The following is a 22,531-nucleotide window of genomic DNA, read 5'->3' on the forward strand; positions in this document are numbered from 1 at the left end:
TTTCTGCGTCCACTTCGGCAACCGCTGGCGTTGCAACACTTCTTCCACCTTAGTAACCATAAGATCCACCGGTTTTTTTTCTTCTCGTGGGCCGTCTTATTGGTTATGATACTGTTTTGAGACGTGTTATGAGACGTGTTTTTGGCATCTTCGGTCGTCTCTTCGTTGTCGGGTAGCGCCGATTCACGAGTGTCATTGCCCTCCAAGAACAATTCCTTATCGCACTTGCGTACCTGTTCCATAAGGCGATGCACAATTCCTGCCTCAGTCTCCACTATCAAAAGTCGAGCATCGGTCGTGGCCTCGACCCTTTCCGGCGTCCATTTGTCATCCGTTCCGTAATTTCGCAAATTGATGAATCGCCCTGCTGTGAAATTCCAATCAGTGTGTTCCGTCGGCTTGGCCGAGACGCTGTGATGGTTCCTTGCCAAAAAAGATAAGTCTAGCCTTGTGCGCAACCGGTAGCCAAAAAGTCTTTCCCAAGTTGAAAGGCCGGATTGTTGAGGGGTATTTCTATAGTTGCAAAGCACTCGGGCCAAGAAGGTCGTCAACTCGGCATTTCTAATCTTCTTTAACGCGCCCTTCACAGTTCGCACAGCACGCTCGGCCAGCCCATTGCTCTGTGGGTGATGTGGGTATGTTCTAATGTGAACAATTCCATTGCGCTCCATGAATTGACGACATTCAAAACCTTTGAAAGGTGTTCCATTATCTGACACCACCGTACGTGGTATCCCAAACTGTGCAATGATTGTTCTCAGGGCCTCGATGGTACTGCGGGAATCGGCATGTGCTACTGGCACAGCCTCGATTCATTTACTATATGAATCAACCACAATCAACACCATCTTGCCACACAGTGGTCCCGCATAGTTAATATGAAGCCACGACTACCTTTCGCCCGTCTCTGGCCAGTTTACAGGATTTTGCGCAGGTTGCATAGGCAGTGCTTGAACGCAGTTGTAACAGTTGGCGGCTACGCGTTGTATGTCTTGGTCCAACCCAGGCCACCAAAATAGTGATCTTGCTCTGGCCTTCATAGAAGACACTCGCTGATGGGAGTCATGCAGTAGCATGAGAAACGTCTTGCGGGCGGTCGTAGGTATCACCACACGATGACCCCAGTACAACAGGTCGTTTTCCACCGACAGCTCATACCGCTTCTTATAATATTCTGAGAGTTCGTCATCTCCTTTCACACTCCGTCGCCAACCACTGCGGGTGTGTTTGCATACTTGACAAAATACGTCTGTCACCGTCAATGCTTGCAATTCTTTCGTTGGCATAGCCGCGATGTCCTGCTGATCTAGGGATAGAACGACTGGCGTGATATCCTTTAGTTCTGATGCATTCTGTGAGGTTATAGGTAAATTGCTTATTGCGTCGGCGTTGTACAAAAGTCTGCCAGGCTTATGCTGCAAACGGTACATATAGGCTAGCGTGATAGCCCATCTCTGTATCCGAGCTGCTGCCATGGTAAGGGTTGTCTTGTCTACGCTCAAGAGATCCAGCAAAGGTTGATGATCGGTCAATAGAGTAAACTCTCTTCCAAGTAGATAGTCGCGAAACCTTGTGACACCATAGACTAAAGCCAGTGCCTCTCGCTCATTTTAGGAATAATTCTTCTCGGCCGAGGTCAATGTGCGTGACCGAAACCCGATCGGTTTGTACTTCCCACCCTATCGGTAAAAAAGAGCAGCTCCTACACCATAAGGTGAAGCATCACATTCTAAGAACAGCTGTCTTGACAGGTCAAAATGAGTCAGTACCAGAACGGCACACAATGATTATTTAGCTTTTTCAAAAGCATCCTTTTCCGTGGCCCTCCATGACCATCGGGTTGTTTTTTTTCGAAAGTCAGTACAGTGGATCCAGTAGGGTCCACAGGTTCGGTAAGAATTTGTTGTAAAAAGTTAGCATTCCCAAAAATGATCGCAGCGCTGTAACATTCCGAGGGGTGGGAGCATGTCTGACGGCTTCCGCGTTCTTTTCTGTTGGGTGCAACCCTGCGGCGTCAAATAGGTGACCTGGATAAACCACCGAGGCCTCGTTTGTCCGGAACTTGTCAGCGTGAAGTTTAATTCCATGTTTTCTGAATCGTTCCAAAACCTGTGGAAGCTTTACGTAGGGCTTGTCTGCAGTCTCCGCAATCAAAACGTCGTCCAAGTACGCTTGTACCCCGGGTATTCCTTGTAGTATGGACTTGATCATTCTATAGAACATTGCCGGTGCTGAAGCGATTCGAAAGGGCAACCGGTTGTAGCAAAACAACCCTTTATGTGTGTTTATGACAGCCAGCTTTCGCGAGTCCTCGTCCATTGCAATCTGGTTGTAAGCGTCTCGCAGACCCAAGATAATGAATTTTTCTCCGCCTCGCAAATTCACGAATATGTCATCAATCACTGGCAAAGGGTATCGCTCCATTTAATGTTACCCTAAATCTCCACAAATGAGCACAGCGTCGTTGCTTTTCAATACTGGTACGATTGGTGTTTCCTATTCTGCAAATGGTACCGGAGATATTGTGCCAGACTCTACTAGTCTATCTATCTCAGCAGATACCTTATCTGGCAGCGCAAAAGGAACCTTTCTAGCCTTGCAAAATTTTGGGACTGCCGTGTCCTTGATGTAGAGTTTCGCTGGTGGGACCTTGACTAACTCAAGCCCTTCTGTGAATACGCCTGCATATTCGGCCATTATGACACCAGTTCCCGCTGCCTTCTGTTGGCTTGCCACGCTGGGTAGCGCATTGACGTGCAAAACCGGCATTCCTTATGCAGCAAGCTTCTCTAATAAGACTCGTCCACACTGGCTGGGACCTTCACAATCTAACACAATAAGGTTACACTCGACTTCCGCCGACATATAATTTGCCTTCATTGCCAATGTGCCTAACACAGGTAGTTTGCCCAGGTAACAAGAAAGCTTTAAATGAGTATTCCGCAGCTGGGGCCAACGGGTGCGAAGTGCCTCATAAAATCCTCTAGAAACTATGCAGACAGGAGTACTCGTGTCCACGTCCATCTTTATGCTAACACCATTATGTGTCATAAACTTCATTATGGGCGGAACCATGGGCTCAGTACCAGTGACGGACCAGATTTGCGATGCGCTAGAGTCACTGTCATCCTTTTGGTCTGTATTTCCTGCAGTTAGAGCTAGCGTTTTTCAGGTGCCGCCGGTCCTTGTACACATGGGAGCCAGGTGCCCTTGCCTACTACAACTGTAGTATCGACGGCTCTTTTGAAAACATGTAGCAGCTTTGTGACCGTACTTTCCGCAGCATTTGCATCGCCGCGGCGCGTTTCTTTGCTTCTTAGTTATGGTATCAGACGCCCGCCGTTGGCTAACGTTCAAAACCGTCAAAATATCCATGTGTTTATCTATCTGCTGCGAACCGTCTACTGTGATTTCCGCAGCCAAAAAAAGGGCTTCTGCTTCTTCAGGAGTGAAGTCGCTTTTCGCTAGCAACTGTTTTTGAAACTTTTACAACGAACACCACATAATATTCTGTCTCTCAGCATTTGGTCGAACATGAACGAAAAATTGCAGTTGTGGGCAATCTTTCTAATTTCAACAATGAACGCTTTCATGAACTCCCCTTCCTCTTGCTTACGGTGAAAAAACTTGAAGCTCTCCGAGATCTCATTAGGCGTTCGGGCATGAAAGTCATTCAGCGTTGCTACCACTTCCCTGTAGCTGAGAGCGTTTGGCAGACGCGGCGCCACTCTTTCGAATAAGACTTCTATCGTTTTGACCCCTATGCAGCGACCAGCGATGCCCTCTTCCTAGCTTCATCGGTAACTTCATTGGCTTCAAAATATGCTTCAACTTTTACAAGATAAGCATTCCACTTATCTGTTTCCTGGTCGAACTCCGGGAGCCTGTCTGCCATGGTCATCACTGGGTTCCGCGCTGAGTTAGCGTTGCAGAGCTCCTGTCGTATAGTCAGCGATGAAGGGCCAGCGACGCCGGGCTAGCGTCGGCATAAGCGTTTTCGGCGGGTCTCATAAACTCGTCGCCTCTTTCACGTTGGTGGCAGAGACGCCGCCGGAGACATGAACGTGTCGGTGTGACCAGGCAGAAGACGGCGTTTATTGACCGCGTGAAACTTATATCATGAAAGAGGGGAAAGGAGCGGAGAGAGAACAAAGAGAGAGAGAGAAGACACATGCACGTGCTGTTCTGCGTCCACTTCGGCAACCGCTGGCGTTGCAACAGACAACTATGTCACATACGTGAAGTGTCGTCTAAGCGTTTGTTCATTGTGCCCACGTGGTAGTTAGGGAACCTCTGTAATGTACGCACTTGCACGGGCAGATTGGTGACGCGAACGCAGTACGTGCCTGCCAAGTTGTAGATGCTAAACTATTTCGCCCCCTTAGTGGTTTAACGGTGTAGACTTTTTTAATAAGTTATCGTGGTTAGCTTCGCAAAGACACATGTGGTGGCAGATTAGGGCTTCCACCTTTTTTCGAACAAAACACCGGTCCTTCGATGGGGGGTTTGGGGGGGAGGGGGATAAGCTATGAGGAAATTAAGTAGTGTTTAACAATAGACGCCATGTCAGGTCTTTGGCTTGCAGTGCCATTTAATGTAACATCGCTTTCCTGGAGCAAATTAACCTGATGTACCAAATGGCACACTGAGCTAACTTATTAGTCTAACTGCTGGAATAGAAATAACCGTGATTAGAATGACGCTTTGTTTACTAATTTTAAAAAAGAAAAACCGGCAGTTGATGACAGGTTTGGACCAGCAACCAGCCCGCTGTCTAAAAAACTGGCTGAGGTGATCTAAAACCGGACATGTGGCAACCCTATGGCAGAACGACCACCAGCAGTTGTGGAACGGACGACCAACCGAAGACGAATCCCACTTTAATCTAGGAAAACGAACTCTTTGTCCCTTCGAGGCCAATCACATTGGTGCAAGGAGAAGAAAAAAAAAGCAAGCGTTGGCAAGTGTGGTAATCCTATTTCAAAGCATGCGAGCGGGAAGGAAACAGGGGCACGCAGTGAAAAAAAAAGAAGTCGGTTACGAGTGAAGAAAAGCTCCGCCTGTAGCGCTGTACTACGCCCGTCAATAATCAACGCAAGAGCATCACTCTTGCTGGTTTCTGTTCTGACCATAAATGTTGTTTCCCTCCTAGCGTCAACCATACACGTACTGTGCATTAGAAGTTCGTTCTTCATCGTTATAATGTTCCGTTTAGTTGAAAAGTCAAGTATTAAGCATTGCTCAAAATTTCCAGAATGTTAAAGCTTTCGACCAAAAAGCAGAAGCATCGAGGTTTGTCCGCATGAATAAATCGCCCACCTGAAACGCACATGTCGCGAAAATAAAAGCGATTGGACAGGGCACCTATCCGAGTTCTCTCTGTGGGACAGTGGCACCTGTGGGTGCAGCTTACATTTATTTTTCCGGCATGATCTTGCAAGGCAGTACTGCATCATCTTCCTCTCCAGTAGTGTTTTCAGCAGAGCTAGTTAGTTCGAACGCCTTGTGAAATAAAGAAAACAACACACAGGTACACTGGCGAGTGAGACGACACTGGCCTCTGTCCTTGTGGGTTATTGGAGCAATTACAGAATATTTCCTGTGAAACAGTGTATCAATCGTAAGTAGCGCCTAGCTGTCTGTAGGGTGTAATATACAAAATACATGTGACCAATTAAGCCATGCCGATACGGTGGTTTCGGTCGCCACGATGAACCGACCCCATATGATCGCCAATAAAGCGCAGAATTCGTAACGTATGCGTGTTTAGAACATTGAGTCGATAGACGTTAATTAGGTATAAGCTCGAGGTAAACAGAACTGTGCAACTGATTTAAGGACGAGAACATCAATGGTGTAAAGTAAAAAAAAATAACGAAGGCGAGCGCACACGTTACGATAGTGGCTATTTCGTTTTATTAAATGGCTTCATTTTAATTATATAAAGCATAGAATTATGGTCTCAAAAGAAATGTGATGAAAAGAAATCACCATGAGCAGCCAGTAATAAGATCATCATCATCATCATTCTCAACAACAACAACAACAACAACAATAATAATAATAATATAAAGTAATGTTTATGGTCATCTTAAATACAACACAAATAACAGGCCATTCGAAGCCAGACGGTGGCTTGGATGACTAGGCCCGGCATATCGGCAAATGAGAGATGGAAATGCATATTGGAGAGCATGTAACGTAAAATGATCAGGGGAAGAAGACATGTAACTACGTTTTCTTACTACACCCAAACACAATAAACTACAAGAATCAAACTAGCGGAAGCAGAAGAACGTAAACAGCAGAATTTTGAAATAAATGTTGAGCATTTTTTAACAGATTATACCCGGCATAAAAGAAGCTAAACAGTCATGCGATAAATGGTGTAGCATTAAGCGATTTTAAGACACTTAAGTAGCGTTTCATCGTTACAGAAAAAAACACTGTTGGGGAGGATATTAAAAACAGAAAAACATAGACCTTTCTAATAGATTTGCCGTATTGTAATTTGACAAATAGTACAAAAAGGCGGGATATTTTCTCAGTATGTGAGGAGCAATGCACTTCTCGTTCTTGAACTGAGAGTTCCAAAAATCACTTTCAATAATTGACGCTTTTGAAGTCAGCAGGCTAAATAAATAAAATAAATTTACATTGTCTGTTAAGGTACGATTGTAAAGAATAGATTTCAACATGTCTTTCAAAATTCTATCTACCCAACTCTGCCTTCGCAAGGAACAAAAAATAAATAATGTGATGCCATAACGCAGGACACTGTACGCAAGAGCAATAATGATGGTCACTTTGATATTGGTGGGTGCAATTGATATAATATTAAAAAGTAACCATTATATGTTTTGTAGTCTGCGGCAAAGGTAAGCCATATGATTATTCCAAGACAGGTCGCTATTGAAAGACACTCTGAAGAATTTTATAGAATTACATATTCGATCAGAGTACACTTACAGGAAATGCAATCACGGACATGAAGAAATAGGGGTTGATTTGTCACTGTTTCTTTCAGTGGATTTTGAAAGCCAATTAGTTTTTTATAATAATCACCAAGCAATTATCAGCCAAACATGACGCAGCCTCATAAACACTGTCTTGTAGTAGTGATTACGCCAAATGGTAACAGCCGTGTTCGGTTAAAAGAACACTGTCGTATGCGTACCTAAATACAAGACATTTTAGAACAGCAGTAGCAAAATCATTCATGAATAATGTAAATGATAAAGAAGATAAAATGTATCCCTGTGGTACACCAGCTTTCAAAAAGATCCTATTACTAACAGGCAATTTATTGTCTATTCGAACTGTTTGAAAGTGGTCAGAGAGATAATTCTCAAGAAAATCGTAGAACGGACCTCTGAAGCCAACAAGGTAGATTTTTTCAAGCAGGGAAGAATGGTTTACGGTGTCGAATGCTTTGCAGATATCAAGAAATAAAGCACAGGCAAGCATGTTATGTTCGAAAGCATCATGAAATTCATCGGAAAATTTTTCAAGTAGATCATTGGTACCTGAATTTTGAGCTGACAAGCGCAATGCGTAGACGAGGCGTTCATGATCACGTCTGCCAAAATTTGCAACGCTACGCGCCGCGGAAAAGGGTCAAATTTCAAGATGAACGCTGCTCCCCCTCCCCTCTGCTGGCGCACGCCTAGAGAATGAGGGCTTGACGTAGGTGTAGGAATGGCCCTACGTAGACGGCAACGCAGTGACGTTGGTCCTCTACGTAGACGACTCTGCTCTGACATTGTCAACAGTAAACCACGTGACATGGCAAAAATTATTTAACACAACATGCGTAGTTTATTTATTTGTTGATTTAAAAGACTAATGAAACCTAGATATTGAGACGCAATAAAAATATTGCGCGTTTTTCTTTCATTTTGAACCGCGAAATGCTACGAGATGCGGGGCTAATGTGCCAGCGTTTCGCATGCGTTCGTGTCCCCGCGCTCAGCGCATTGAGCACACGACCGCCGTGGAACGCTCCTACGCGTTCGCGCACTCATTGCGCTCATCTACTCTACCGCGTCTAAGCCAGCGTTTCAAACCATCCCGCAGAAACAGGCAGAAGACCACAAAATAACGCTGGTCAACAAAGGAACGCTGCTCGCATGCTCGGGGGTGTGACTTCTTTGGGCACGTCATGCGCACGTCTCCTCATGATCGGATGCTGGAGAGGGTGGGGAAGAGATTTGGCATACGAAAGCTACGCAGAGGAGCGGCATGGGTTTCGAGCTCACCTCCTCTCATCCTCGTTTCGCGCCGCTTCACAAAACCTGTTTTCTCTGCTCGGGATGAACAGATTCGAAAAATTTTTGTGGCAAAATGTTTCTCATCGGACAACCAACAACTTCGACTAACTAAAAATTTGGTATGGGGCCTAGTGAGTGGCCCTTTATTAAGAGGCTCTACAATTGCTGTTTTTAAATCTGATGGCAGAAAAGCTGTCTCCAAGAATCCATCCTGCATGAAGAGCCAAATCTCTGACTATGTGTCTAGATTCCGCTGCAGCAACAATACATAGGCACCATCAATGCCGGCTCGTTTCTGCCATTTTAAACCAGAAACTATTTTAACGAGTTCCTCTTTTGTTAAAGTTGGGAGGAAGGCAGAGGCAGGTATTGATTTATTCAAATCAGAGCGGCCTGTCGGTGCCGACGATGACCCACCGGACACTTTTGCAAAGTGGCGATTAAATATATTGGCTGTATGTGCAGGATCACCAGTACTGTGTAGTTTACACGTATCCCGAAGGAGTACGGCCACTAGCGTGGGTCCGGTCTTAGCGAGCCTCAGGGCACGCGTTAACCGTCACCGTGGCGAGAACACGATACTGCTTAAAGTCGCAACACTTTATTGTGGCAACATCGAACGCAGTACAGCCCGTTGCAAAAGCGCAGCGGAAAGCACGTGGGTTTATCCACGCCACGGGCGTAAAAGTACTACACAGGGTGCCACGAGAACGTCTCCGTGGTAAAGGTGGTTCACGGAGACACTGGGACCAAGGCCCGGTTGCTCAAGTGAGGACAAAGGCACTTGCGTTGGCTTCGAAGGGAGACGGGTTGGCGTAGCTTGGCCACGCACTAGGACACCGTACCACCCTTCGGCCGAGCCCACGCAGAGGGGCAACGAAAGGTGAGCGTTCGCCTCGGGTGTGAGGCACCGTCAGCGAAGTCCGACAAGCCCCGAACGACGAGAGTCGACGGACGGAAAAGATTGCATGGCTCACCGTCAGCTGTCTCGGAGAGTATCTGACCCGCTCACAGAACACCTACCAGACCCGCTCCCGACGCACGCGCGCAAAACCTCTCGGGAGACCCTGTGCGTGGCGCCACAGCCAACATCCGCTACCGGGTGAGAGGGATTAAACGTCACTCCGCTCTCTCAGCGCGGCAGACAGCGGAGAAGGGGAGGTATGTCGGGACATGAGAACGGCAGAGAAAGCGGCAACCCGCGCAAAGGCAGCGGGCTAGCCTCAATTCCCACAACTGGAAACACAGGCACAAACAGCAGAGATTATGCACGCTGCTGATGACACCGAAGTCACGAGGTCGAAACCCAGCCACATTTTTGATAGAGACGGAAATGATACATGCTCGTGTGCTCAGATTCAGGTGCACTTTAAAGAATCCCAGGTGGTAGAAACTTTTTGGAATCCCCCACTATGGCGTCTCTTATAATCATATGGGAGTTTTGTGTCATAAACCTCTCTCCCCAGATCTTCTTCATCTTCTTCTTACAACTTTTCAGCTTTTTCTTCTTTTTTTTTGCCTTTATCACAATATAACACCGTCAGCATTCGTTGCCCGAGTAGCTCAGTTGGTAGAGCGTTAGGCTTTTTAACCTAACGGTCCAGGGTTCGAGCCCCTGTTCGGGCATGCTTTTTTATCGCTTGCTATCTCCTTGTTACTTACTTACGAACGTGGTATAAAGCAAAGTCGCATACAAGTTCAGGCATTTGCGGCATTTGCTGAATGCGCACAAGGCTGTACCAATGGTCCCAAACTATACTGACACATTGCTTTTGACCGAAGCACGGCAGCTGATCGCCACGGCCACCAAAGGAATAGTCTGGCTTAGGGTTATTTTATTTGCTGCCTTTAGGAGCCATATACAGTGGGCGCTTTGAGTTAAGAAGCTCGAGCGCCCTCTAAGCGACCGAGTGCCCTCTTGTAACTGATAATAAGCGACTTCTGATGCGCGTGTATACGGAGACGCGCAAACAACCCGATCCGTCCCTGCAGACGGTGCACGAGAGCTCGCGCCTGCTGGGTTTTCCGGAAAATTGATGTGCTTCCATCTGTCCCTCATCCGACAAAGTGCGTTCTTTATGCCCACTCGATCGTTCCTCCTGTAGAGGCAACGTATCGCCACGTGACGCGTTGGGGCCCCCAAAAGCATTCGGCAGAAACGTCATTAAGTTATAAGCTCAGAAGGCGTCACACTGGAGTGTGATCCAGCTGGCTCCTTCGTAGTTCAGAGTCTGCCAGCTTGAAGCGCCGAGTCCCCTGCATTGTGCGTGAGCCATGCTACAAGGAAAACAGCGGCAACAACAATTACCGCTCATGTACTCAGCATACGAAGGTGGGTTCACTGGCAGTCCGGCTCATGACGTCACTCGGTAGTAATGAATGCCGCGAACTTCTTAAATTGTGTCTGACTACTGGTAGTTCCTAAGAAAAAAGAAACAAAAATGTCGCAAACAAAAAAACGAAATAAACGCCCGAGCAGGGGCTTGAACCCTGGAACGTTAGGTTAAAAGCCTAACGCTCTACCGACTGAGCTACTCGGGCTCCTTTTTTTTGCTTTATTGCCTGTTTATAGGCGCGTACATCAAACCACAAGCAGAACAAAAACAAGCAGTGACAGGCCGACAGGAATTAAAATTCCCTAAGTGCTGCCAAGGGCTCCACCCTCGACAACCACTCAGGTAAAATCTCCTGAGTTTTCTGCAGTTCAACAAACTTGGCCATACATTCACGGAAATACATTCGTGCAGGCCTTGCATCCTGATCGCGATGGAAACCCGCCATAAGGGCCCGCCATAAACAGTGAAGTCCACATAGCATAATCAAATCAAAAGGCATTCCCTCTTCGTCCACTATTGGCAGAAATCTTATACCATATGAATTTAGAGGTAATTCTTTCTGTAACGTCCTTTGAAGTATATCCCAAAAATATACTCCCTCCCAACAATGTAAGAAAACATTGTCAATAGTTTTCGGTTTTTTTATAGATAAGGCAATTTGTCCCCCAAGGTAAGTAAAAACCTCGGTGGGCTCCCACTGACTATTGTGTGAAACGAACGTGTCCTAGATTTCCCGTGCCTGCCGAATTATCGGCGGTAACTTGGGAAGCGGCGGTCGTCGGAACTTAAGGCCCCTGTATTTTTCAAAGGTAGTGCAAACCGTTGTACAAAAAGCGGAGGAGAATTTCCTCCCCGCCCTCTACGTCTCTCCTCACTCCGGCGCGCGTTTCTGCTACCCTATTGGACCAGGCGCTACACGTGACCAATGAACCTCGTTGACCCCTCGTCAGGTTCGGCTCCGCCGGGCAGCGACGCCATGAGTGAGCGCACTGCATCTCGCTCCCACGTGTGTTGTCTTCAGCAAGGCGGCCTCGGATGCAGCGCAATGCCGACCTGCTGTGCCGTTGGCTGCTCCAGCAGCATTGCAAAAGGCGACAAGCTTTTTGTGGTTTCTTTACAAATGTGAATCAGTTTTGTTTGGGCTTTTGCCTAGTGCTTGTATATACTTAGATATGTCCAATGTATATTTTACATCAGTGCCTTATGTGTATACCTGCGATTAAAAACGAGGGTTACTTTACTTAAAAGTGTGCAATGAGGGTTTCAATATTTTATGATATATTTGTGTATTGCTGCGAACCAGTGCATTTTGTGTGTTCTTTACGTCCGGGCGCCACTCTCGGTTGTCTGATCTGTGTTCAGACCGCGAGCTTTCTTCTGTTTTTTTTTGTATGCCTTACAGGCTATCTGATTTAATGAGAGTGTTTCACCCCTTTGTCACTTGACTTGAATGTTTTAATGAGAGATACCGTTTCAAATTTGCAATGGTTTTGTTTATGCTTTGCCTATTTCTTGTATACAGGATGCAGCGATGTGTATGTCTCTGATTGAAAAGGTTTCTCTACTTATAAGTGCGCAATGATTGTTTCAATATTTTATCGTGTATTTGTATACGTCTGCGAACGACACCTCTTGTATTGGTTGTGTTTGGCCACGCCCGGCTGTGTCACCTATGTTCAAAGCGGGTGTTTTCTCCTTTGATTCAGTGAGTGCAAGGTTTAACGAGCCGACGCAAAGCATGGCGATGAGGCGCGCCGTAGTGGAGGGCGCCGGATTAAGTTTTTTTCTCTTTCCTTCACATGCTGTAGAGGCTATCTGATTTAATAGCGAAATTGTTTCGCCCTGTCGTCGCTCTACGGGAATTTTTTGCAGCGTTCGTGATCATTCGATGCTTCCCGCATTTTATTTGCGCACTCAATAAAATCTACCTTCATCCCACTAAACGTTTGTGGTATTTTATGGATGAATCGTTTACACACGTCCCATTATAAAAGCAGGCATGCATGTCCCAAGTTTCAGTAGGGCTTTGTTGTTCCTGTACAAACTCGAGCTCTAAGAGCGCTCATATTAACTTTTGAGGGGCTGTTCTACACTTATAAACCAAAGAAAAATTACACGAAGACCAGATTTTTCTATCTTACGAAGCAGGCCCCAGATTAAATCGACGATGAGTACTGCAAAAGCAGATTGCGATAGGGCGGCATTTGGTACATTTGGTTCCCCTCAAAACGCGAGATGATAGCTAAGGCACTGGCCAATCGCACACTGTTGTTCTTACACAGTATTTGCGAGCACCGTTGTGCATTTACGCCAAGAATTGGTGCGTTTTAAGCAAGCACTTCAACGTAAGGCCCCTAGGGGCTTTACTTCAACGCGCCGCGCGACAGAACAAAACCGTCCGGCGGCGCGCTCCGCGTGAGTCGCTCCTTCATGGCGGCTGAGAGTGGCGGGCGAGGAGGAAACAACGCGGGGACAGGAGTTTGCGCTACCTTTGAAAAATACAGGTGCCTTAGTCGGAACTATGGTGGTAGTGCCACTCAAGTAGGGGTGTCTTCAAAAAGGTGTTTGCCTCTTTGGAACTTATATGCAACAAAAATAACGTGGAAAAGTTTTGAAGGAGCGCAAACGTAATCATCATTTGGCCTACGTAAGTGACGCCGTCATTCAGCAAACAACTTTTTTTTAATACAAAGCATCCTCTGAAATTTGTAACAAACGTCAAAATTGCCGATCTTGAAGGCCAACTACAAAGACCCTTACCCTTACGTAGGCAGCGCCGGCATAAATGACCGGCGTTTCGCTGCGCTCATCCGGCAGGCCTAAAAAATCTAGGAGGCGTTGGTGAAACCGTGCAAAGTTTTAATTAAAAAAAGGAGAATAACGAGAGAAGAATGGTAGCGCGTGTGTTTATATGGGGACCGAAATTCAGGTAAAGTGCCAACCACTGGCACGCGTATGCTCGCGCATAGCCTCCTTTCGCGTCTACGCGTCAAAAGCATCAAATGCGCTTCTCGGTGTCGGCGTCGGAGGGGCATAGGGCATACGCGAGGAGGCGCGAGAGATCAAGCCGGGCCAACGCCTCCTCAAAGAAGATGCCTGCCGCATGAGAAAAAAAAAGAGCTGTCACACTCTTTCTCTCCTTCAATTTGAAAATGTCCTCGGTCGCTAGCGTCACTTGTGGCGAATGGTGCAACTATGCAACACTTTGCATAGCCTCTGAAACATTGATGCACAGTTGCAGGTCTCGAAACACTCTCGACTGACGCGCCCCTATGGGCCACAGATGAAAAACGCTTAGCTGGACCGCCCGTTGCCGTGATAATAGTGTCGGTCGCGAGCGCCACTGCGCGGAGCTTGTTTAAAACTAAAGGCAGGCCAACTCCGCTGGGAGCATGAGCCATTCCTCAGGCATCTTTCTAGAGGAGGCGTTGGCCGGGCTTGATATTTTTGCCACGCGTACGCAACGTCACCGCGCGTACAGCGGCGCCAGCCAACCAGGGCCCGCGCACCAACCAACCAGAGGCCGCGATGCCTCCGAATGTTATGTCTAATGGCCGCCGCTTCGAAGGCACGGCCGAGGGCTGGAAACAAGTACGGAAACTACTCCAAACGTTCTTGAATGACCGATTCGTAATCTAGAACGACAACGAAACGACGAACGACTTCGAGTGCTACCAGCGTGACGTGGTTTCGTGCCGAGTTCGAGCGACGCCGACAAATCCAGCGAATGCCGGCTGGCTATAGGGGAGACCCGCTCAAGTTTGCCTGGCAACGCCAGCGCTTGCCTTTCCCCTGCCAGAAAAAGCGCACAATAGGAGAGTCTTCCGACCCTTCCACTCCCCTTGGCTTCCACGCATTTGCGAAGCGCGCGCTGCACGTGAAACATCCCTCGTTCCGCGATGTCACCCCAACAGAAAAGGGGGAACTATTGATGCGTCGTCAACTGTCACAATAGGCGTGCAAACACGAAGGGGTCGACTCCACCAGTGAAATTTTACCGATTCCCAAACCGATGGTACGAAACAAGCAGACGACAGGAATGGGTTAAAGCAGTGCGCCGAAGAAAGTAAGTAATCAATTTTTTCATGAAAATTTGCAGGCGCACAATGCATTCAAAATAATGGGTGTTAATTCGTGCGTCACCGTTCCTCTAATCTATCGAGTTACTGGGAGATGCACGTCCCCATCTTAAAAGTATAAATTTTCAAATCCCGTCTTTAGAGCACTGTTAAAAAATAGCAAACGAATCTTTTATGCTGCTACTATTCTTCGATATTGTTGGGGACGTAGTAGTTGAAGCTGTGTACACATGTGGTATTGGTGATGTGTTGTTATATATTTTTTATCTACGCAGCGCTGACGGAAGTGTGTGGTTGCCAAAATCTTGGACAATCATTTGTAGCAGACATTTTGTGGGAAACTGCAAAAGTGACTCAAGTCTGCACCCGTCGTATGTGCCGACAGTGTTTCCAGCGGCTTACAAGAAACGGGCACCTTACGCGGAAACGGCGCAGAGGTATGATAGGCAGTGAAGCGCATAACTATCTATACATTTTAAAGCATTTTCTGAGGACCCTTGATTTCTGATTTTAAGCTCAGCGTGAATTCGTTCCGCGTATGCACAATTATCAAGTAAAGCGAAAATAGAAGGGATTTGATCAAACATGGCACTTTCGCACCGTTACATTTTAAGGGTAAGATTGGAACGCGGTTAGTAACAAGCACATTAGTTTTTTATAGTTTTCGTGCAAAGTATAAATGATTCAAGCAACAGACAATGCAAAATCTTTAATCAATAAATGTTCATACGCAGCTATCTCCGTGAAGTTTTTGTATGAAGTGTTGCTGTCCACACAGATGGACACAATTGCTAGTTTTTTAATGGGGCATTTTGCCATCGTACATGTTTTTATAGAGTTTAATTTCGTATGCAGTACTTGTTTTATTTTCTGAACGCAAGGCGTTACTAACAGGATCACGGAAAATCCCTAAACGTATACTCATCTTCAGACTTGTACAGTTTATACTTGAAGATGATAAAAAATTATTATTATCCGGCGCACTACAGATATGCTCAATGTTGATCACCGTACTATATCTGAATAAAAAAAACTCCAACGTATAAACATTGTTGTGAACGGCACAATCTAATCTCTGCCACAACCTTATTTTGCTTAGGTGGAAGCGTCATTCTGTGAGGGCAGCCAGATCAACACAAAATTCCGTGGAGCAGGCTGTGCCGCAAGCTATTGCTCAAGATGAGCCAGCGATGCAAGATGAAGAGAACTTTGTTTTCCTCGATGTCACGCTTTCAAGTGATTTAAAATTGCTAGAGACGCCTCTCGCACCCACCAGTAATCACGATCCCCAGCCTTTGGCAGGAACCTGTGAAACAGGGGGGCAAGCTCATCCAGCTACACAGGCTGATGCTGTAAGCGTGCAAAATTGAGATTTCTGCAAATTGCGCAATTGCAGAAATCTGCAATTGTAAGCGTGCAAATTGAGACTGCCGAAGTAGGTGTTTCTTTAATTTTTGTGCAGCCTGCTTCAATTTGCTTCACATCGGCTACATGGCTGAGCAGACGCTGCCTTTTTAGCAAATTGCTCCTACGAAAAAAATCCTCGATCGCGGCGATCCTCTTAAACGCGGACAGAAGCGTGTACATCGTAACCGCACGCGACGCGAAACTCTCAAAAACACGTGCAGAACGCGTGCCGCGAGCAAAGAAACGCGTTTTCAAGGCAGGTTGAATGGGACAGCGGAGGGGCGAAGACTCCAGTAACCAGTTTTCTCCCCGCATTGACTGACAGCGCCACGCTCCGCAGCGCCTCCCTCGGCGTGGGTCTCCCCTATGCTTGCGCCGGTCCCGAGTGTGATCGTCGGCCGAGCGAAAGCATCGCACAGACTACTGGAACATGTCGGTGTTCTTGTGCTTTGATCTGTGATTTTCTGTGCTAAAAACGAGTGTAAACAGAATGCAGAGGTTCGAAGCTTTGAGCGTGAGCCCTCGCCTACCGCGGAGGCAATTCAGAGCGGTGTCATCTCCATCCAGCGTAGTAGGCCTCTACCGTCTTGTTCGTATGAATCAGCACATGCGAGGAACATCAGCTGAAAAAATCTACGGTAGTTTCCGTCGCAACAAGACACCATATACGACGCCCGAAACATAGCGTAGTGCATATAGAGGAAATTTTATCTGCACTGTGCTTGTTTTCAACATCGGTATTCATCATCGCTGAAAGTGAACCTCGCACTAGCCAGCACATTTCGATGATGTCAAATCGTGCGTACTCATATAAGTGTTTCGCGAATTGTATGTCGCTGAAACATTCGTTGGTTTCGGTGCAAATTGTTTTCGTGTGTTGTCAAGCTAATAACAAGCGTGCACTGGTTGGTAGCAGTGTGATGTGATTTCGTGTCGGGTACCAGTGACGCTGACACATTCAGCTGTCAGCGGTCTCATGTTCATTCATGTACAAGATAGAAACTCGAGCGTGCGTTGCTGTGGTGATCGAAAAAGAAAGTTGCATGATTAAGTGCTGCTGGTATTGCCTGCTATTTCACTTCTCGCTTCTTCTGCTTCTGTGCCACGCTCAGTAGCACATACGTTGTTTGGAGGCATTCTAACACACACATTCTTAATTTGTAGTTCATTCTGATACTCATAGCTATCGGCATACTATGGCGCTTCTCCCTCGTTTTACAGCTTACTATAATATAACACGCATTTTGTTCACAGCTGAACTGATTACTGAAAACCTTGTGAGAAGCACCTGACTTAAAACCAGCTGCACGATGCCACGATAGTAGGAAGAGAAGGTCACCACATGTATATATATGCACAGAATGAATGAAGGCGCACTAGTACTGTACTTCCCTTTGTATAGAAGAAATCCAAAAGTACCTCATGTGACTTATGAAACCTTTCAAAACTGTGCATGCATATATCTGTTCCTCCAGACTGTAATGAGCTGAAGATATTATTAGATGGTTTCGAACATTGAATCTTTGTATGTGTTTCCAAGGACTGCTCCATTTCTGTTCAGTTTTTAGTATACGCAATAACTTGGACTATATATACATGCACTTAAGCATATTCAAAATATCAAGATATTTAGTTTAGCTATGTTAGAAAACTCGCCAAATCTCCTGTACGGTGGTCTGATGCAATCCTATGACCGGTACCTGTCCCATAAAAAAATTTGGGCATGCTGTATTACATTATAGGGTATTTTGATTATTGATGACATGTGAAAGCCTTCTTCACAGCACTTGGCTGCAATCTCAAAACCATTGTCTGTCTCATCAAGAAGTGTCAGATGCATTTTGTAGATGTTAAAGGATATATAAACTACCAGCAAAGTGCCAAAGCCTTCAACACAGCACTGATAACAATCACCATCCAGCTCAGAAGTAATTTGTAGTGCTCTCTAATACGTTTAAATAAAGTTATCAAACACTGGATTGATTTACTTGGTTTGGTTCGTCATACCAGTGTGCCTGACTTTGTGGAGGCACTTGTATTATGATAAAGTTATATTTCTCTCATTTCTTACTGGGATGCACTCAAGGGTAGTGATATTTGTTTACGTTGGCACACTTATTGTGATATTACTGTTTAAATCCTTTCATTTTGTATATATGTACGCCACTCCTGCAGTAGCCTCACATTGGGCTGCTGTATTTGAAAATAAATAAATATACCATCCGAAAGTGTTCCACGCTGTGCTCGATTCTAATCTGTTCACTAATATCTGTTGCATCATGATGTGTCGGGTGTGTTTTATTGCATTGGAGGACATTTTGGCTGCCTTCCATGAAGGGTGCAGTTCCAGTATTATGACCGATATCTGTAACTTCATGAAGAATTAGGTGTGGTTTGCCGTTTTAGAGAATACTTTAACTGCAGACAACGTCCAGAAGTCTTCCATACAGGGTTCAGTTGCAGTCCTATGACCACTATCTGTCTTATCATGAAAGTTTCGCGTAAAGTTAGTTGTGTTAGAGCATATTTTGACTAAAAAATGCCCAGAGGCATTATACGTAGTGCTTGGTTCCATTCTTATGACGAGTATTTGTTGTATCATTAAAAGCGAGATGCGGTTTCTTGCATTAGAGGATATTTCCAATATGCTTTCCATTCAAAATCCCTCTGTACAGGCCACAATTACTGCCTCATGACCTAAATCTATCACATGATGAAGAGCCGGGTGTGGGTTGTTGTATTGGAGAACACTTTGGCTGCGGACAACGTTCAAAAGCCTCCTATGCAGGGTTCACTTCCAATAATATGACCGATATCAGTGACTTCATGAACAGTTGGGTGTCGTTTGTCGTTTTAGAGAATACTTTGACTGAAGACAACGTCCAGAAGTTTTCCATACAGGCTTCAGTTCAAATATCATGACCGATATCAGTCACATCATTAGGTGTCAGGCACAGTTAGTTGCATTAGAGCACATTTCGACTATGTAAAATGCCCGAAGGCATTCTACGCAGTATTTGGTTTCTATCTTATGACCAATATCTGTTGTATCATTAAGAACCAGGTGTGCTTTGTTGCATTAGAGTATATTTCGAACACATACATCAGCAGAAAGCCTGCTACTCTGGCCTCAATTGTAGTCTTATGACTGAGTTAAATCTGTCGGATCATGAAGCTTCAGGCGTGATTATTAAGTTGAGTGCTATAAAATATGAAGCGTATATATACTGAAGGTACCAGCATATTCAAGATATTGTTAAGAAATTTTGTAGTGCAGGTATAGAAACCCAGTGGTTTGTAAACCTGATTAGGAGGGCAGCTGCCGCCTCATCCACCGAAGAGGGAGGGGGAGAGAGCTCAATGTCAACTGCAGATAATAACATAATAGGGAGGGGGCGCTTAGTCAACCCCTACATGGACATATTAGGAAGGGAGAGTGGGCACTGCGATGAACTTTTGACCCCCCCCCCCCCTCCTTAAGGAGAACCCTGCACACGTCTATGATATACGTACAGTATCCTAGACGTGAATGTCCATTCGCGGGAGCGGCGCACGCAACGATGTTGATTTCTGGTGCATACCGCTGTAGTTACTTTGGGCACTCAAATGTCAATTACTTCTAAAATAGTATAAATTGTGGTGGTTGAAGCGCTATCAATTTTTTAACGTGTTCTCATATCCTCTAAAACATACAAACCCGCTCCAGTGAAGAACGTGCCTTTCTGTGCTGAACTTGGACAGTTCTAAGCCAAAAGGTCAAGCAACATTGTCCATCGGCCTTGGACGCGTGGGCGTCAACGCGGTTGACGCGTGCCAGTGGTTGCGCGCCCTTTTCCTCCACAGGCGCGACTAGATGCTTTTGATGCGTAGGCGCGTGCATACGCGTGCCAGTGGTGGGCACTTAAGAATTTTTGTAGGCTCTGCGTGATTGTTGCGCTGCTTCGGACGATAGCTTCGTCAGAAGCAGAGGATTTTGAATCATCATCATCATCATCATCATCATCATTATTAGTAATATTATTATTTTAATTAGTCTTTATGCTGTTGTTGTTGATCGCCTAATTATTCAATCAACTTTCGCGATTTACTATATAAAAAAGCATACCTTTATAACATACTTTGAGGCTTGTACATGCATGGGCAGGCAAGAGGAGATGCGCACGAGGGCGCTCCGTTCCTCTAGCCTGGCCGTGGCCTATGCTACCGTACTCTTCTATTGTTGACTGCAATGCTACCACGGGAACGGGAGTGTGAACGTAGGCTCCAGCATGTTTACATCTTTGTCGTGCGCCATGCACGTACGGTACAACACTTGTGTTGGTCTACTCGCATGGTTGCCGCCTTGGTTGCCGCCTTGGTTGCGTTCATTTCCGAAATGACTGCAGCAACGTCTCAACAAGGTGTTTTAAAAACGGGATGGGTAGCCCAGTGTTATTTATTTATTGATTTATTTATTTATTGAAAATTACCTGCAGCGTCCGAGGGCATTATTGCAGGGGAGAAATACACAACGTAAAATACGCTTACACAAAGAGAATCATTCAAAAACAAGATGGTCACAAAAACAGATCATAAAATTGCAGCTACGGCAGTAGCAATATGCCTTTCAGTGCGGCAGTCTGCAACCACCTGCGGGAGCCGATTTCACTGGGAGATTGTGAGCGGAAAAAATTAGCTTTGATAAATGTTTGTTCTGCAAAACGTTCCTTCTAACTTGAGAGGGTGGTCAGTTTTCTTAGATAAAAAATGGGGAGGTGAAAGGTAAGATTATTTATCTATTTTGATCAACTCTTCAAATATTTTGAACAGCACTTCTAATTTCAAGTGTTTCCTACGTAATACCAACAAATCCCACCCTAATCTATTTTTTAGCGCAGTGACCTGACACTGAAGTCGTAGCAGCTAGTCACGAAACGAGCTGCCTGGGTTTGAACAATCTCAAGCATATTAGACAGTTTTTGTTTCTGGGTCCCACGTCACACAGGCATTCTATAATAGGATAGGTTGGACATTCGAAAAGTAGAGTAGTTCTCCGATTTCACTGTGGGGGGTTTTTGCTTGAGTGTTGAAACTCGTTTCAGTCAAGTGGCGGCATGATCTTGATGGATCATTCTTGAGGGCAGTGGAACCTGTTCCTCGTTTGGAGAGTTTTGAGTGGACAGAACTGAATCGAAGGAGGCCTTTTTATGAGCGTGGAGAGTATACTCGCAACACCCGCAATCATTGAGGAAGGTTAGGCTATAGTGTGAAGAACCCTCTACTCGCCATTCTTCAAAATTTCGGTTGTAAGCGTGAAGTCGTCCAACACGCGACTGAATACAGCACTAACAGCCGTCACTTGAGGGGTTAGATCACAGCCCATCGTAACTGATAAAAATAGGTCATCGATGTACAGAAATACCCGAAGCACTTTAGAACCGGAAAGTTTGGCTTCTAGGTGCCTGTCTAGGCTTGCCAACAGGAGGTCACTCAAAAGGGGCGCGAGGCACGATTCGATACAGATTTCCTTCTGCACCGACACTTGCTTGCAGGTGATGTCTGAACAATGTATCACAGCATCCGCTCTAAGAAGTTGTCGATGTTTATGCCCACCAAGCTCAGGAAAGTCACATGCCCTGCGTCACCAATGGCTTCCTTGACAACTTAGCACAATGCGGTATGTGACAAGGAGTAGTACAAAACTTTCACGTCAGTGGACAACATGGAGACGTGGCCTTTGTTGTTAACCTTGGGATAGTCGGTCAAGCTACTCGAACTGCGAAGCAGGAAACGGTACTTTATGGTCGCGTACGAATAGCTTTCAAAGCAATTACCTCAACGAGAACTGCCATGTGCTGCGTTATTATATAGTTATAAAAGGGCAGCGTCCTCTAAGCGTTTTAGATTGTGCCTCGCGCCACTTTTGAGTGAGAGGGAGTGTGATGAGCATGTGTTGGCGAGCCTGGACAGGCGCCCAGAAGCCGAGTTTCCCGGTTCTTAAGTGCGTCGAGTATTTCTGTACGTCGATAACCTTTTATTTTTATTCGTTAAGACGGGCTTTGATGCACCCTCTGAAGTCACGGCTGTTAGGGCTGTATTCAGTGGTGTGCTAGACGACTTCACGCTTACAACCGAAATTCAGAAGAATGGTGAGTTGAGGTCGCCTGAATTCAGCCTAACTTCTCTCAATGACTACGGGTGTTGGCAGCATACGCTCTACGCTCAGAAAAGGACCTCCTTCCTTTCAGTTCTGTCCACTAAAAACTCGTCAAACGAGGAGTATATGGTCCACTGCCCTCAAGATTGGCCTATCAAGATCATGCCATCACATGCTTGACATGAGGTTCAACACTTAAGCAAAAAGACTATAGCTGATGCTGCAGGTTCCCCCCCACCCATTTTTAAATGACCTTGCGTAGACGTGCTTGAGGAGAGGTTGTTGAACTCATTTCGGAAGTCA

General features: G+C 45.8%; 1 long non-coding RNA gene and 1 other non-coding gene across 2 annotated transcripts; one reads left to right on the plus strand and one right to left on the minus strand.

Moving 5' to 3' along the window:
* Nucleotides 1–10,738: 10,738 nt before the first annotated feature.
* Nucleotides 10,739–10,811, minus strand: TRNAK-UUU (transfer RNA lysine (anticodon UUU)). Its single transcript has one exon. It is a non-coding gene; the product is annotated as a tRNA-Lys (tRNA).
* Nucleotides 10,812–13,791: 2,980 nt separating this feature from the next.
* LOC142776568 (uncharacterized) lies at nucleotides 13,792–19,545 on the plus strand. The gene is made up of 3 exons (XR_012887640.1): nucleotides 13,792–14,672; nucleotides 14,961–15,122; nucleotides 15,785–19,545. It is a non-coding gene; the product is annotated as an uncharacterized LOC142776568 (long non-coding RNA).
* Nucleotides 19,546–22,531: the final 2,986 nt, after the last annotated feature.

The sequence above is a fragment of the Rhipicephalus microplus genome, chromosome X, assembly GCF_043290135.1.
Source record: "Rhipicephalus microplus isolate Deutch F79 chromosome X, USDA_Rmic, whole genome shotgun sequence".
Taxonomy (NCBI): Eukaryota; Metazoa; Arthropoda; class Arachnida; order Ixodida; family Ixodidae; genus Rhipicephalus; species Rhipicephalus microplus.